Consider the following 19,208-nt stretch of genomic DNA (forward strand, 5'->3'; position numbering starts at 1 on the left):
TGACGTGGGAATCGCTTTCTTTCAATGAAATAGGATTATATTTGTAGCCGAATGTCCTCGTTTTTCAAATGCTGATGCCATATTGTTCAATAGGAGCTCGCAGTCATGCTGCGGGAGTGGTGGTAAATAAAAATGGTGCTTGCTTTTTTTCATTATGTACTCGGTAAAGAAAGGCCACTGATATGAGCTTATTTTTGACACTAGTGATTTCTACGTAGCTGTACTTCGTCTTGGGCTAGTTTGTGAAACACAGCTTTTACAAGAGAGGCCCAAATAATACGCATGCACAGATGAGGTATATACAGGAGGCGCTGAGCTTGCTTATATACTTCAACTGTGTATGTTCGTTGAGCCTCTTCTTCTATCAGCAATTTCTACGTTGGCCAGTGAATCGCTGAGACAGTGCGGTTTCCTTTATAAATGTTTGATTTAATTCAATTGTCTTATTCCCATAAAGAGAGAAAGAAAGACACGGGAAAAAAGCTAATGGAAGAGTTTGCTGGACAAAAAGTTACGTTAACAGCTTGACAGGGCCGTGGAAATCGCACGAAGCAGATGTCAGACAAGACGACAGACATGATAACGCATAACTTTCAAATAAAACAAAAAATGCACTGGCCGCTACATATCTAGCTTCGCCATGTGTCTACATATTATGCATTGAATTACCAAAATAACATCTCATTTTCAATGCACTGGTGGCGCGGTGTAATCTTATAACCATATAACCATTGTTTGTGGTTCTCGTGCTTGGCGTGTTTTTTAATCAATATTTAGTAATAAAATTTTGTTGCGGCTCAACGCTAGTCCCATGCACTTTTTTAACTCCATCGATTAGTCTGAGAAGCAAAGGCGCGTCCTTCTAGTCTAATGATAATTCTAGTCCAGCCTGTGGTCGAGGAACCGGTGAATAACCGCGCCTGCAGGACGCCGCACCCTCGAACTTTGCACCTCTGGGTCGCAATATTGTCTACCTCGACGTGCACGTGGCTTGAAGTGCTCATGTAGAGGTAACTTCTGCGTTTGCACATACATCTCATTATGAATACAGGTCGCACTACCGATACCTTTTTTTTTTCAGATCAAGGATTGGTGAATGTCGACATGCATCATGTTAGAATACAATGCTGGCGCAAGGACCCAGAAAACTAGGTTACAATTAATGGCACAAAAAGGATCGAAGTTTACTGCAATACGGACGAACGTTAGAATAAGAATAAGAAGGACGTTAGGAGTTCTCACATGAATGCAGCTAAGAAATTCAACATTCACAAAATGTGGTCAAACTTGGTTATACATGGCAGATATCAATAAGTAGCTGCATAAAGCGACCGTGCAAAGCAGGTTTAATCACAAGGGACGAATTCGATATAAAATTGTGGATCCAAATGTTCAGTGCAATACAAATCTCTCGCTCCGCATTTGATGACCACGTGACCTGTCGAAAAGAAGTCATGCTCACAAAGGCGTGCGGCAAGTGCTGCCCTATTTCTTAAGATGAGAGCTGCGGCAACGAGGCATAGCTAATTCTCTCAATGCCCACGTGTTTGCCGCTGGTATGTATATTTGTGGCGTCCCGCACGGAAGCTGGTACCATGCTTTCTCACCAAAATCTTATCAGAACCAGCTTACCGTCACCATCCCTTTGATGCGCTGCTTTACACAAAAATGGCGGAAGTAATTTGTGACCCCTTGCTCTATTTTGCTCAACCTGCCTTTTTTCATCATGTTCTATGCGCCGCGGAAGAAACGTTTGGCAGGGCCCTAAATGCCGCCTAATGGCGATCCTTTTGCGTTATGTGCAGCTCATCATACTAATACGTACGGGATAACGAGCGTATTGCTTTTCACATATAATGTAATGAATCTTTTCGGAAACATGCAGCGCCACGTTTTCCGCTGTTGGCCTTTTTGGCGAGAGAGTGCGCCGGGCAGCTGCCGTCAATGCGAATGTGAAGGCCTCGGGTGAATGTTGCACTTTTTTTCCAAGTTTTGACTTAGCTTTTGTGGCCGTTGTTGCAAGCTGCTAGCGTGCTTACTGTGGAACTTTCGGGCAGCATATTGCGATTATTTTACTGCCTTAAGAAAAATTGCAGGCGAACGTGCTGTGCACCCGACGAAATGTTCGATCGGCAACAGCAACAAAAGCTTCGCAATGACGGCGTCGCGACAAGAGGGGTATATAGCCTCACTGCATAACCGTCGTGTCAAATAGTGAAGCGTACACGCTGCATTGTGGAGAATCGCCGACAGCGTGTCCTGTACGGGAACGCTCCCCGGCATGCACTTGCAGCCGCTGACCACATCCTGCGCCACCCGCTTTATTACAATCTCAAGTGCTCACCTCAGGCACCTCAAGCCTGCGTTTGTCGGCGTTATTATTATTTGGTATGCTTAATGAACTCACAACTATTCATAACTGTATTGCGGTGAACTTTAGAATTGCCATTATGAAAAGCATATAATCGTGTAAAAGATTTTGCGCTCAGCGTAAATCTCTTCTCGCTAAAGAATTCAATAAGGATACTTTTTTATAACCTGGATCATTCATTGTCACACTTGGCACTGTTACTACCTTAGTTTGTCATTAAAAAACTGCTAATTTGTCTTCGTCTGCACCTTTCAGATGCACCCACGGCCAATTAATGGAAGCGAAACACGAAGGTCATGCTCTGCCGTGTGGCAGACGACGAAAGTGACTTAGCCAGGGTGTTTTAGATATTATTTATACATGTAAAACTTACTACAAATACTATAAAGAAAAAAAAAACAGCCAATCTGCCTCCTGCGCATTTCGCAGTTAGTAATGCTTGAAACATGCCTGCAGTGTCACTTCCGTCGTCTGTAATACAGCATGAACTGGCCTTCGAGATTCGCTTTCAATAATGGCCGAGGGGTGCATCCGAGGCGAACACAAATTCGCTGTTCTTTCTTAGCAAACTCGGCAAGTAACAACAAGTGTTACATTCAACGATCTTGGTTAAGAAATGCGATCCTTCTGCAAATTTCTTGCACGAATGGTGTTGCGGTTATCGCGAAATCTTTCTTGTAATGATTTTAAGAGAAAGCTGGACATTCCTGCATTAGTGCCCCTAGTAACAAAAACGTAAGAGAGTGCTGATTTACATGATTTCTCAATCTTTCAAGCCCAAAAAAAAAAAAAAAAGCCCAATGAGCGAATATTTGTACATATGCGAAAACTGCAGAAGGCTTGCGCAGCGCTTGCTGATTAAAACAGCAGGGAAACGCTTGGCATTGCTTGCGCCAATCACAGCGTAGCAGACGACAGCGGAGCCGGTGCGCTTTCATGCGGGGTCCTCAGCGGGCAGCCGTCAGGCGGGCAGCCGTCAGGCGCACACGTGACTTTCTGAAAAGGTTCGTTTGTGTTAAGAGCGCCGCGTCTATACAACCCGGTAAGAATATAAATTCTCACCTTCTACCTGCCTACACCACGATATAATTTTGAGGCATGCCGTAGTGGAGTAATCCGAATTAATTAGCCTAAATATAACATATAACTAAATGTAATATATATACCAACACGAGATACCCGCTCAAGCCAAGGTTTTTTTAGCTACAGTGGAAATTCGGTGGAAGTAATTTGCTCTTATGATTTCTGTCACTTTATTTGCTAGTTCAGGTGATAACATTGCCAATGCAGCATGTTTATCCAGCAGCACGTGCCGAATGCACAAAACTGTTAACACTGATTTCGTGACGTCTGATCATGCAATAAAAAAACCGACCGATTTTAAATGAAAAGATTCGGAGAAAGCAAAGCTTGGCATGTGTTCTGCCTTGCTTTTGTTCTTATCTACATCCAATATTTACAAAAGCATTATTAAGGCCTGAAACGAGACGAATGTAGCAGATCTAAGTTAAGCAACTTCGTTTATGGTGACACAGGTACATTGTTACTTACATTGTTATTTTTCTTACTATAATGCGGGTACTACAGCTAACATTTTTATGCCATAAGCCCATTTTCGATCATGGTTCAGCCAGAGTTCTGTTTTCACTAGGAGCATGATCCGCCAGCTTTCTGGTTGAGCTACTTAGTGAAAAATACTGGTTAGAAAATTGCCTCACACTGACAGACCTGTGCAGAGGAGGGCAGACAAGAGGCGCTATTGTGGTCCGTCCTTTTTTCTGGATGTGGGTTAATTTTCGGTCCTCTTCTAATCTGTCTTCTCTGTCGCCGACAAACGACGATTCTCTCCGCATTATTTCGGGACATATATTCATTGTAGTATCTGTTTGAACGGTTCTGTCTGCTGACAAAGCGCGAGCACTTCCCATAAAGTGGGCTCCTGCGCAGTCATTTCTTCTTTAGGAACATATAAAGCTTCACGTGGGCATCCAATGTACCCCTGAAGACAAGCGTAGTTACTGCGACCATGATGACTTTCGAGATCATGGTTATTGAGATCTGTATAGGAAACCGGCTGGAACCAGGCATCTGCTAACTGCCACTTGTGAACACTTTTTGTGATCAATACAACTCGATTTTTGGCATATGCTTTGAGGTGAATGTAGCGCAAACCTTGTGTGAGCGCCTACGCAGGAATGACGTGTTTTGGAATTTTGTTAAAAACATAAAAATGAAATCTCCAACACAAGTATGTTTACGTGATATATATGAGTGATAATATTTTTAATTGCTTTGGAGAGCAATCAAAGATGAGAGAATGGAGCGACATTCCTTCCCTGTACTCGATGCTGTGTCGGAAACTGACTGCAACAGTAAACAAAGTGGGAACGTCGGGGAATACCAGCATGAAGCGCACTATACTAGCGATTATGGCACGGAGCATTATTTTACCAGCAAATAAAACTGTTGCATATTGGTTTTATGAATGTAGGAACAGATATGCAGCTGTTAAAATATATTTGATTTTGCCAGGTGTAGTATCCAGTCACATCACTTTCGTTGAACTGAAGTGATCGTAAACATTGGTGGCGTCAGAATAACATACCCAAAATGAACTTATGGTGCCTTTTGTCGAAGACATTCCCAATTTCCTCTATAACTAAAGGAATTTTTCTTAATTCTCAATGATGGCTCCGAGTAATTGTGTATTCAAAAGCAAAAATTGAGGCTCCACTCAGTTCAATACGCCATGTTATGAATGAAACTTGTGGACACGCCTGTCCCTGCAAGATATTCTACATGGACACCCGGCCGTTATATTTTTTCAAGCTGCTCAGCCAATCAGATATTGCACAAAAAAAGAGAAGTAGGTGAAGGAGTAGCGAACCTAACAGAAAAGAAGTGAAAATTTATCGAAATTTCCATATACATATCAGTATGTACATGCACAGTAAATGTGATACTTGGGTGGAAGAACTTGTCGTTGGGCTAGTAGATAATTCATCTTGGTAACAACTTCAGGGCGCAAGCAAACACACTCACTCGCTCAACCCCCTTATTCGCATCGGCATTCAGTTCAACTGAAACCTAGGGGATGGAGTGCGATGTATTTTGAATGTCCATATAGTACAGACATGACCTTTCCTTGATTGTCGGGCTGTTAAGAACATAAGACAAGGATTGAAGTAATGATTGTTATACATTTGCTTCAAAATGATATTAGCCAGTGTCGCGCACTGCACAGAGGTAGTCATCCTTGGTGACAAGGACAGCAACGAAATCGCGTCGTATGGCGATTTGGAAGGCAGCAAAAGTTTTCTTTTTTCCCCTCATCTGAAACTGTGTTACTTGGAACAAGTTGCGAGTTTTCGTCATGAAGATTAATCCTCAAGTTTTCGCTTAGTTCAGTGAAGAAATGTATCTCTGCCGTGCTAAAGAGGGGCGCGTTTTGATGGACGCCTTTGCCCACCTTTGAGGATCCCTTTCACGGTAATCGTTTTGGCACAAAGCATGACAGGGCTGATGTACTATTTGGAATGCTGATCGTCAGATACCGCCGCGTATGAAACGAGAGAGGAGCATAGGAGTGACATACTATGTATTACCAACTATCGCGAATTTCAGCTCTATTGGAATTCTGATTAAAGCGTATGGTTACACTGAGCCGTTAACAGAATTTGACTAGCGAAGGGAGGCGTCACGTCCACTAAGCTGACTCTTCTCAGGGCGTGGGATCGAACGGCGCCGCGTGATGGCCCACGTTGGCGGTGCCCGATATGGCGGAGCTGCATGCTCACGGGAGCTCCTATCACTTAGGTTCCAAAACCCAAAAATTATCTAGTCAGAAAGTTCCCCATATAGCCAATGACAATAATATTTTTATCGTGATCTAAAATTCGCACGTCCTGCCGTGCTTTAAAATATTTGTGTGGATTTTGCGATTATGCGTAATGAAATCTGGATGAAATTGTAGTAGGCCTCGCTCCACATAACGCAGTCAAACGTTGCCATTGGCGTCGTGAAACCATTCAAACAAGTGTCTTTGCTGATAAGTGCGGTTTCATTTTTTACACCTCTCAGGAATGAAACCTTGAGTTCTCGTATTCGTTTTTAGGGTGGCAAAACTATGGCCCGCCCTTTTCGTCTGCCGGAATGTCACCTTAACAACTACAAACTCTTTTCATGCCAGGTTGTACTTACGTTGCTCTCTGTCCACCACTTCTTCTTGTGTTACTTCAGCAAGGTAATATTGATCGGCGGGCTCTTGGTTGAACGTTTTCCTCGGCTATGTGAGGTCGTCGTTTAGGAATGGGCTCTACTCAGCGGCAAAACAGGTGCGCCCCGCCTCCACAATCGTACTTCTTCACGGCCTTGTGGTAGACTGGCCGCCTCGGCTGCGGAGATCCAGGGTTCGATTCCTACCGCCTTCGCGCATCCGCTGGTTGGTCGGAAGGGGTTCTGGACGTCTATTTCCCTACGAACCTATTACGGAGGGGGGGGGGGGGGGGGGCTTCTTCGGGTTGTTGAGAAACACCATTTTCAAGCGCCCAGGGCCCATAATAGCCGAGTACGTTACCGGGAGCACACATGTATGTAACTTTTTCAGTAGGTACCCGGCCGGAGCACAGTTCGCGCCGGATGCTCTACAAGGGCCCGTCTTGGTGTGAGAAAAGCGCCCACAGACCACGCCTACGAATTTCTGTCGACATGCGAACCCGCACAAAGCTTCACAAACATACGCGACAATTATTGATAAGATGAGAAGCCTACAGTAATGAAAGCATTGAGTAAATTGATTGTCTATTGCTTAGGCAGAATCGCTAATTAAGCAAGTACTCAAGTAACGAAAACTGATGCCACGGGCGCTGAACTCACAATTGATCTGTATTGTGACGGACAGAAATATATAGGTAGGAGTGAGGTAATTATTGAAACTTAGAAATAATATGGAATGAAAAGCGAACGAGCTGTTGGTGTGGTGCCAGCCCACATCCTCCGCATTGTGCGTCAAAATGCAGGCGTCAAAATATTCAGCGGGGCGATGAGGGAAAAGCGGCCTCCTGAAAGTCTTGCCTCAGCCTCATCCACTCTATGCATGCACAGTGGTGCACCGTGCGGTGTGCAATACTTCCATGGATGACTTGCTTTGCTTACGCTGGCCAACCACCACTATTGTTTTATTGGAGAGAAATGCGACTCCAAGTTTATATGGAGGATGCGCCAAGTATGATAAAAAGATTTTCGGCGAGCAAGCACGTTTCCTTGATTTTTTAATCGTCAGAAAATTATCGTCAGCCAAAAGTAAGCAGCTTCGTGGTTCCTTGGAAACTCACCTCGGGAAGCGATGACAGAATACATTAATTGGTTGGCAACACGTGGCAGATGGGTGGTAAAAATTTGTAGTACTTTCGGCGAGCAAGCTGAAAATTCTCCATTTATTTAGAAACAAAATACGCTAGAAAAAGACGACCGACAAAACAAGAACAAGAATACCAACACTGATAATTGGCAGTATTTGTTTCATATAATTTTATATAGGTGTACAAAAACCAAGTAAATGAAAGAAAGTAAATGCACGACGCGTCGCAAAGAACAACTATTTCGCATGCAGTGCCATCGACGGCTTACTCGTGAAATGATCTTCTGTATTGACCATGGGGAGCAGGGCAGTTGGTCTCCACCTTGTTTCGTCGTTGTGCATGGTGAATTTTAATGAGAAACCTTATATGGATTGCCGGTTGCTTCGCGCTGATCTTACTTGATGAGCGAATCTCAAATTTTATGCTGTTTTTGGTCTGCCTTGTATAAACAGAGCCAAATGAATGACAGGTCATGCAGACCGCCTGTGGCCCCAAACGATAAAAAGAAGATGGAACATATCGGAACACCGCAAAAATTATTGTTTTGCTTTTATCTTCTATGCTTTGTCACATCACACTAGGATATGAAGCTGTGGGTCTGAAGTATTCCCGTCTGGTCGGGGAGTGTCACAGTAAGTAACACACAGTGTCGACCAAGTTGAATATATTCAAATAAGATACGAGGTATCCTTACGGGAGCTTGATCACAATGGCAGCCTCGTTCACAATGACTAGGTCATTGCGGTCACCTTAGTCGGCACTGGGTGTATTGCTTACTTCAGGCATGTATTCGCTTCTTCGGCCCACGCAAAACGTTAAATGCGAATTATTACGTGCGTGCTTTCATTCCCGTGTCGTCCTCTGTTTGTGTAGCGCTTTCTTTCGCCACGAAACGAAGCCGTACACCCTCGGCCCCAACCTTCCGACTCCTCGTTTCAGTAGACCTGTTTCGCTGAACTTTATGCAGAAAATTGCAAACGACGACCGCAGATGCATCGCGTACCTTGCACTCTTTACCTCCAATTCACATTTGCATGCGCAGGCGAGACCATCATTATGTGACGCGAGTTTTCTGTAAAACGGGAAATCGGCAATATTTATTTTGTTCGACACGTGACCGTCCCCTGAAGAAGTCAATGCTTTACTCAGGCTTTGTTCACTATTGCTCGGGTTCCGGCAAAGCTAGTGCAGCACTCTGGTTGTTCAGCGAGAAACCGCCATGACTTCTCGGCAACACTTCACGCTGACCTTTAATGTACCTGGCTACGTTTCGTGTGACGTTTTGTTGTTCATATTTTGTCGTTTGCATGGTATGGCTTCCCATTGGCAGTGTTAGGTGCGCATATGGGATTATAGTATTGGTAAGCTGTGGCATTCTGCACAAGGTACAATTCACAGGTGCGGTGACTCTGTTTAAGCCTGAACGTAAAGACAATACTAAAAATAGGCACTCGTGTGCAGTGCTTTGGGTACACGTTGAAATACAGCCTGTGGTAAAAATTGGCCAGATGTTCTCTACGACATCTTCTTGGCGATAAAACCTCTGACTCAAATCATTCAGGCACTGCTTCTGTACGCATGCCCTATGTATGCATTGCGTCACGCTCGCATGTATACCATCGATAGAAATTTGTACTGCATTTAGAATGCTTGCTATTACTGGTGAATGTTTTTTGTGCTGTTTATGTACAACTACTTGTTTATTGCGTTTCAAATGCTATAAACTGTTAGCCTCCGATGTCGTAAGAGCGCTATGTGCTTTCGCCTCCTACTTTGATGATTGCTTTTAGGCGTAACTGCTTTGCTATTTTCTTTTTCCTCGTCTGCTGAATCGGCTGGCCTTATTGCGACGATAAACACATCTTAACTAAGGAAAGCTACATACAGAAGATTGGGTGCTTAAATCTTGCATTTCCGTAACGCACACAAAACGAGCGATGTTAAAGAACACTGCAGTGTTAAAAACGAGTGGCGCTACATTAATGTCAAAGTGGTGCATGTATCCGCAAAGGCTTGCTAGCCTTGTAAGCGTGACCGTTCAGGATTAACTTGACCCCACCGCACATGTCATGTTCTACTCTTACAATGACTGGCGATGAAGCTTAGATGACTCAACGTGAAAGACGAAAATAACTGCTGCGCTAGAATCGCTGCCTCCGCTTGTTGTCGCGTAATATTCTGCGATGATTTCGGGTGATTGCTGCTTTTGCTTCTCCCATTCTTTGCTGCAGCCGCTTCATGTGCTATCTTTGCATTCTATACCGGGACGCTCCTTATTCAGGAATTGTATCCCATGTACCCACAGTCGAACCTGCTCTTGTCTCTCCTGTATATATATGAACCGGAAATGATGTGTCAAGTGAAAAAAAAATGTAAAAGCCATCTCTTCCCTGTTCTGTTCAGCACGCACACAATTGCTGGTCAAATAAAGTTCATTTGTGGAGTTTATAGCTGATGCTGTGGCTTTTCTTCGATCATGTAGCACTAAAGAGACCCCAGGCATGTTATGTCTCAGTTGATGCACTCACTAAATTAAGGTGCGCGTAGCGCTTGGTCTTGGGAGTGCCTTACAATTTATCTGTTGCAATATTCGGGGACTGCAGAGCCAGTAGCTGCCTGATGGAACGTTCTTCTTTCTACATATGAAAGACTACGACTTTTTCATCGAGACAGTGTTCATATATATATACTTCCATCACCTAATGCGTGATTTCTGTCCTGTATGAATTTGCTTCACCACAGTATTTTTTAATGGAGGCAAAATATCATGGATGCCTAGTTTGTTCACGAAGCACTATCGTGGTGCATGTCAACGTAGCGGTAAGATGGTGAAGCGGCGTCTCCATGCGGGGTCCGTCGGTCGCTGGGCTGCTACAACGCACGCCATCGCCTAAGGTCTTAACATCTCGTGTAACAGCGCGAAAAATAACAAGGAAGGGACGACAATAGAGACAGAGTGAAAAGAGCGCTGACTTCCAACTGTTTATTCTACTGACGATGCTAGGCATATGTACATATACGAAGCGTCAGCGAGAAAGGAAATTCAAGAGGATAAGGAAAGAAACTTCAATCAGCATGAATGGCACAAGGTGATAACAACATGGACCCAATCACCAACCATCTAAAAATCGTAGTTCTTCCTTAGTCAGTGTTAGTGATGGCATACTCACACAGATTTCTCCCGCACGAGCAATCTTAACTGCCTCAATTATTTCTCTGACGCGCTGGTCTTTGTGTGGAAATACAATCCCGCTTTTCTTGAACTCAGGCTTGCATGGCTTGGTATGACGACACGTAGTTTTATCACCGCATTGACGGCAGTGTAACCCAAGCTGACCCTGATTACCGTCACTTACATTCTTACTGTGCTCTCTTAGTCTGGTGTTTACGCATCTGCCAGTCTGTCCAATGTATTCGCGTCCGCAAGCCAACGGCACGCGATATACGACACCCTCGTCACAAGAGATAAAACGATCCTGGTGCTGAACCTTGCATGATTTCTTCTCTTTGATATTGCACGGGTTTGTTTTCTTGCAAAGGATTGAAAGTTTTAGCGGAGCTGAAAACACAACATCAACGCCTACGCGTTTCCCAATCTTCTTTAGATTGTGGGAAGTTTGGTGGATGTACGGAATGACGGCTATTTTCCTGCGCACGTCCGAACCTGCCACATCTTTCTTCTGAGATTGCCGAACTGCTCTCATTTTTTGCAACAAGCCCTCAGCCACAGACACCACCAAGGGTTCTGGGTATCCCGCGTCAGACAGCCGTCTATGTTGAAGTGCTAGGCTTTCTTGGAGCATATGTTCACAAGACTTGTTAGCGCATTAGTAAAGCAGTACTTAACAATGCTACGCTTCACGAGCTTTGAGTGGGCAGATACAGCCGGCAATAAAGCTTTTTTTGCTCTCGGTTCATAACCCCAACATACGTGATCATTAAAAAACTTTAGTCGTAGCTCTAAAAATCTAATAGAATTCTTCTCAGGCAGTTCATGCGTCAAAATTAAGGGGTTTAAGTTGCGCTTGAAAATATCAAGCACGTTTTCAACTGAGTCATAAAAATCCGCATTGGCGTTGTCAATGATGATTAAAAAGTCGTCCACAAATCTAAAAACTTTGATTACACTTGTCCCATCGAGACATGTGTCAATCTTCCTGTCGTGCATAGCTAAAAACAGGTCGCTGAGGACAGGGGCTATACATGACCCAATGCAAATTCCGCGTTTTTGCAGGTAAATACCTTTCTCCCAAGTGGCAAAGGTAGATCTCAGATACACCTCAAGCAATTCCAAAAAACCACTAACAGATACTCCACAACTGTTTTGAAATGAAACGGCACCTAACTTGTCAATAGCCTGCTCAACACACGATATTAGTGCATCTTGTGGTAAAGAGTAGAAAAGGTCTTTTATATCTATAGAAAAGGCAGACACATTTGCATTTTTATGCTGCAGCAAGTATTCAGCAACCTGCGTAGAGTTACTAGGAATGGGTCTTCAATTTTAAGCATGGTCAGCTTATCTTGCAGGAAATCAGCTAAAAATTTTTGCCCTGTTCCGTTCTCTGAAATAATAACACGAAGGGGACAGCTATCCTTATGAGTCTTTGCCGAAAAAAACATATCTAAGCATGGTTTTTTTCATTTCCTGGATTTGCTTTACAAGTGAAAGGATTCCTAAGCGTTTGCACAGTTTCATTGCTACCGCCTTAGCTTTTTTAGGGCGCACTTGGTCCACCCTATTGAAATTGCAGTTGGTAGCTTCGGCTGCTTTCGCTCGGAACACGTCATTTGGAAAAACAGCGAAACCACCGTCTTTATCAGACGAGAGAACACAAAGGCGGTTATTGCACAAAAATTCAGACGCTGCTCTCAACGGCACTGAGCGACCAGACCTCACTGAGCGTTCAAGAACTTCCACTCCTTGGGCAATGCAGCTGTTCCTATTATCTTCCGGTGCGAGTCTTGCTACTTGTCGGACCATTGCCAGGAGCTCCGGCGCGTTTTTCCTAGGTTCAACGGCACACTTTGGTCCGAGCTGGAGGGTGCGAAGTATGTCCGCCGGGATTTCCGCGCCACCTTCGATGTGAACAGGGCTGCAGGGGCTCACCTTTTTCTTGCCAGGTTGAAGTGCTCGAAGCCGAGGTAGCAAAAGTTGCCAGAGACCCTCAGTGGTCCAGCGGTAGTGCTGCCATATGCGTGGAGCTAAAGGTCTGGAAGCAGTCCTATTCACTTGCACATACTCCCTATAGAGCCGGGCCTGTCTTCTCCATTCAGACCGTAGAATCTTGAGGACCCTTGTTGCGTGCCCGACAGAAGGATTGATTATCCCGAAGTTCATGCGAAGGGAAGGCGGTAAGAACTTGCCCCGTATACAGAAGGAAAGTGTGCGAGCCTGGCATGTTGCGTCGGCAGCCAAGGACGCGAGAGCACTTGGATGAAGAGAACACAGAGTAGAGCCCGATGTACTAGAAATGCGTTGTAGAATAGCAGCTTGCTGGGCTAGTTGGTTCATTGCAACTCGTGTAACAGCGCGAAAAATAACAAGGAAGGGACGACAATAGAGACAGAGTGAAAAGAGCGCATCACTTAACATCACTATGTCCTTGTTGTCTCTTTTCTGCATCAGCTGTTAACAGCCCTATTTTAAACATATTGTTACATAGAATCACAGTAGGGAAGCTATTTACAAGGTGTATTTACGAGGGACATCAAGCAATAGCCAACATTGAACCCTATTGCAAAAACCGTCTTCCAGTGCATCCTAGTGTGAAACCAGCGCGTTTTTTGACACTGGATGGTACTGAGGACGCTGGCGCACGCTTGGAGTCACTGCGACACTGGTGAGATCGCTGGATAAGTGCTGGGTCACACTGGGTGAGACGCTGGTTTCACTGCTATGACGTGGGGCGCACTGGTGTGCGCTGTACACGCGCTGGTTGGCGCTGGAGTTCGCTGGCTCGTACTGGAGACTGCGCTGGTGTCGTTTGCGCCGCACTGCCAGAGTACAGGCGCTGTTCAATATTAAAGGCTTGATAAATTTTATGGGCCTGTCCTGTCCAAAAACCAGACTCCTCTCCTAAATGCAGTTTACCTGCGCTTATTAGCTCGGTTCATATAATACCAGGAATAAGCGATCACCACGCTGTCATTGCAAACATTAAAACAGATATTAACCGATCAAGATCTCCCACATCAAGGAGAGTTTTTTTTATTCGAAAAAGGTGATTATTCCAGTATCTCTCAGGAGCTCCTAGATCACTTGCCGGTTTTTGAATGTCTTGCTGAGGATTACGATATCCATGATTTATGGCGGGTATTTAAAGATAAACTGCTTGAGCTTACGGACAAGTATGTTACAAGCATACATTCCACCAGACTCAAAAAACGTAAAAAAACCTGGGTGAATTCGCGTATTCTCAGAATAATTAAAAAAGAAAGAGAGCATTTAATAAATACCGAAAAACTAAAAGTGTGAATCACATAAATAAGTTATCTCAAGCAAAAAGGAGTATAAGTTTGCTGTAAAAATACGAAGGAAGAGTATTTTAAGACACTCTACGACAAAATGAAATCTAATCCTAAAGATTTTTTGAGGTTTTTAAAAGGATGCGGATCAGATTTTGTAGGAATAAATGAAATTGTTTGTAATCAACAAGTAATTACAGACGATACCGAAAAGGCAACGTGTTTCTACACATATTTTCAATCTGTCTTCCTACCTAAATGCAACCAAAGCCCTACACTACATGCAAGTACACTTCCTTTAATAGGACAAGTTGAATTAAGCGTTAGAGGCATCGAGGCACTCCTCAAGGTTATAGATGAAACCAAAGCAAACGGTCCAAATGGTATATCTCCACGTATACTAAGCGGTGTGCTACACCTATCTCGATGTACCTTTATCTAATCTATGTGAAATCGCTATCCACAGGGCTCTTACCTAATGATTGGAAAACCACTCAGGTTGTACCTAATCATAAAGGGGGTTCGAAAAGAGATGTCGCGAATTACAGGCCTATCTCACTAACATCCATCTCGTGCAAAATCATTGAGCATATTTTATATACCGAGATAATGCGTCATATAACAAATAATAATATGCTAATGAAAGAACAACACGGGTTTCGGAAAGGTCTATCTTGCACAACTCAATTAATTGAGTTTTATCATGAATTGGCATCCGATATTGACGAGGGAGGACAAATAGAATGTGTATTTTCAGACTTTCGCAAGACATTCGACACAGTGTCACATCCACTTCTTATTAAACTTAAAATGTTAAATATTACCTCAAGTGTGCTCACATAGATTGTAAATTATCTTTTTCAGCGTTGACAATGTGTTGTTTGAACGGTAAAAGCTCGGCCTACGCTGATGTGACGTCAGGAGTACCACGGGGCTCCGTGTTAGGGCCACTTTTGTTTTTACTTTATATAAATGATATTCTGTTGGTATCTCTTCGTGTATACGGTTGTTTGCCGATGATTGTGTTGTTTATAGGAAAATTAAGAGTGAAGAAGATGCTGCCATGTTACAATTAGACTTAGAATGTATTAATACTTGGTGTTCCACGTGGAAGATGAATTTGAATTTAAAAAAGTGCGTTCATCTATGTTTCACAAGAAAGAAGAAACGGATTGTAAGTCTTTACCAGATAAATAATACCCTGATAAAAAACGAACCTATATACAAATATCTAGGTGTGACGTTATCATCTGACTGCTCATGGTCTGCTCATGTGGATGACGTCATTGTAAAAGCTGGTAGGGCACTCGATTTTATTCAGAGGGACTTGAAAGGTTCACAGCCCAACCTCAAGAAAACTGCTTACTTAACATGTGTGAGACCGATTTTAGAATACGCTTGCGCCGTCTGGGACCCCGCGCAAAAAAACCGAGCAGCTAGGTTCGTCCTGGGGCGATATGGGCGGAGAGAAAGCTGTACTCAAATGAAACACGAATTGGGAACTGCTTTACTCTCGGCGGAAAAAGTTGAGACTAAAATTTGTACACCTGATATTTAATAATAAGACTGGAATCAGCAGTGAAAGCTTCTTGAAGCAACCACATTATACTTCTAGGCGTAATGACCATTCTCTTAAAATCCGCGAGTACCGTGCCAGGACGCAAATGCTTGCGGATTCCTTTTTTTTTTGTCAAAACTATTGTGCAGTGGAATCAGCTTTATGATGAGGAAGTGTACTGTACGAATGAAGATTAGTTTTTTCCCCCTCCTGCAACCCCCCTGCTATAACGCCTTCGGGCAATGCGGGGTAATTCTTGAATAGAGAATAAATAGCGCTATAATTTGCGGTCATAAATATCTGTTTCGTGTCGGTGGTGTTGCAGCTTGGAATAAAGGTGCGTGAGCTGCCCATGCATATGCGACACTGAAGACCACTTTCGCTTTGTGCATTGCCCTTTTGACTGTATTCGTGAACGAAATTACGCAAACGCATATAATACCTCGTTGTCCAGTAGTTTGTACGCAAGCGATGACTTACACTTGTCGCAGTGTTGTGCAGTCGACACGAAACCCAGCAGCCGTTCAGACTCGTTCGAACGGACCTCAGGAAGCCTGCCGCTGATCGATATTATCGCACCGACAACAAAGCTGAGGCGATTCGTGCGCTTCTTTCCTTAGTGTACTAAAAATAATAGTTAAAGGGTTCTCAAGCTCAAATACAAACATTTTCATTATTCATTAGGTATTCATTAGGTACCCGCGCCGAGATAGTTCACTTCCACCGAAGGCTAGGCCTACCGTACCCGCTGAGTCCGTGTACACTCTGTCGGCCCGTCTGGGCTGAGAAATCAACAAGTCTAACGAGGATAAATCACTCTGTAGTTCAGCTTTCCCATCGGTGTTTTTGAACAGACCAATCTTTCGTGTCTGAAGTGTCAGCAGAACAAGCAATGAGTGCCGATATGACTCATTATAAACGTACCTATATGTGCTGTCGCCGAAGGCTGCCAGTCGTATCAACAGACCGCTTCTATGGCGAAGATATGTGACTACACATACGTGTCGATCGAAATGCATTGTCGAGTTATGGAAATGTTTCATTACCCTTGCGCGAAGAACAAGAAACGGCTGTCAAAATCGGCAGTAACAGCCCGTACAGCGTCCCGGGTTGGCGATTCATTTAAGGCTTTTTTCCGGAGTTAATAAGGCACCATGCATTGCAGTTTGCTCGCGATCTATGTGCCACTACAAGTGAACCTTTGGGACAGCCAGTGTCAAAACCAGCAAAACTGGAGACACGCTGTATACATTCGCCGTGATACTTTCGATCGCTTATCACGAAAGAAGACTGTCCGAGTTGTGAAAATATCAAAGTGCGCATGCTCTGCATATGATAGAACGCGTTCGCAATCGATATGAGCAGCGGGAACAATTGTGAGCTTGATATCGTCAAAGCGCAAGGCATACCTCTCAAACGAGCGACGATAAGGAAGCCGTTGTCGTTCGGAATGGCGTATCATTTTCGTCGCCTCTCTAGCGGCCGGCGTCGGCAATACTGGGGCGAAACAAGAAATGTCGCAGCGCCATATCAATCGGTATGGCGCTGCGACTCAGTGCCCATACCATATCAATCGGAAAACAAATCAGTGTTTCAGCACTTCCAGGCATACTGTGCAATACAGACAACAACTTTTCGTTCTGATAAAGGAGTAAGTTTTGGTTGCGGGGCAATAGGGCATCTACCATGTTTGTGCGATACATCTGGGCATAACTGCAACTGCGTGTGCGTGTTTACCTGGCAATTTATGAATCGGTAATCACGCATAGGCGTGGCGTAGTGGTAAGATGCTGGGTTAGGAATCTGTAAGTCGGAGGTCCGAATTCTGGGGGGTTCTCGTTTTACCTTTTTTTTCGTTCTTTTTCATTGCATTACAGCGCTCTCTGTTCCTTTTTGTATTTGAAAAAAATATATAAGGTAACTAGGCACCACGTATTTCTCGCTCTAGAGCTGCATTTGGCACCGGCACACCGCGCCCAGCGCCTTCAAGTATGGCGCGCCTTGCCAGCGTCCCAGCATCCAGCGCGCGACACTGGGCCCATAATCAGTCATGGCACTGGGCACTGGATACCCGATTTTGCAATAGGGAAGCCAGCCGACATAACAATTTAGGCGTGGCTCTGCTATCGCAAACACCAGAGACCATTGGAGCTGGAAAAAGTCTAGTAAAGTAGTGGCAAACCACACACTTAGTCCAAGTTTTGCTGGACTGTGCCCCATCTTCGCTGGTCTCTGGTGTTTGCGATAGCAGAGCCGCGCATAATTTTTTTTGACATGCCAGTGCAGATTGAGAATTTCAAGATTAGCAATCTCTCTTCTAGCAAAAGCCACAGCTCATAAATCCAGTATGAGAAACCAAGTATTTCATTTTCCAATTCTCCTAATCTGCACCCTCACTCATACTTTATACTTCACTCATCCTGCTACTTTCATCTTCGTCCGTCTCTTCTTTGTAGGCTTCTTCAGCTTCTTCACATTCTCCCCTATATGCTTCACACATCTCTTCAACTTCTTCCCTTTGTTCAGGCAGCGGCTCAACTTCAATGGTATTTGCAGGTAGCAAATGCTCTGCAGCGACGGACACCGGGCGCGTTCGGTGAGAACGCGGGGAAACGCGGTCGGCGTCGGCAGCAGCTATACGCGTCCCACTACCACCTGCTTCACTGCTCCTCTCTACCTCGCATCCGCTATGCGGCGCGATGCTATTTTTATACTCTGCTTTCACTCTCTCTCAGCTCTCTCCCCCAGCTCAGCGAAGCTGCGGACTATCATTATAGCACGGCTATACGGCTATACCTGCAGGTATAGCCGTAGGCTCGTTCTTGGAGCTGCTAAGCACCTACCTTGGCTCTACTTATGTTGAATGGAAGGGAGACACTTTTAGGGGCGAAGCTCCTTATAGCGGCACCCGTTCCGTCCCCGTAGTAGTAGTAGTAGTAGTGTGTAACCAGTCTGAGAAAAATGAGAAAAAAATTCCGAAGTTGTGTCCGTAGCGCGGAATCGAACCAGGGACCCCTCGCTTCCGAGCGCGCGGCGTTAGCCCACTACGCCACGAAGCGGACATGGACAAACGCACCACGATGGCTATAAATACCCAACATTAACGAAAGGCCGCGTTTCTAGCGCGTTTCTAACGCGTTTGTGCTAGCGCGTTACGGCCCGTGTAAGAAGCTGGTGTAAGACGCTGTGGCCTCTCCACCTTACCTTCAACGCGTTTCGAACGCGCTGCCCAAAGCGGTGGCAAGTCAAGTTCAAGTCGAGGAGCGTTTATGAATACGGGGGGTATACTCTCTCAGCAGTCATGTGATGGCGTCGGCAAACGCGGTGCACGTTCCGGCATGTGTAAATGGCTGCGTAAGACGCTGTGGCCGCTCCCCCTTACTAGAGAGTACTGCACGTTTCTAACGTGTTTGTGCTAGCGTCCCCTTAAGCGGGAGATCCGATGATTCCC

The sequence above is a fragment of the Dermacentor silvarum genome, chromosome 6, assembly GCF_013339745.2.
Source record: "Dermacentor silvarum isolate Dsil-2018 chromosome 6, BIME_Dsil_1.4, whole genome shotgun sequence".
NCBI lineage: Eukaryota > Metazoa > Arthropoda > Arachnida > Ixodida > Ixodidae > Dermacentor > Dermacentor silvarum.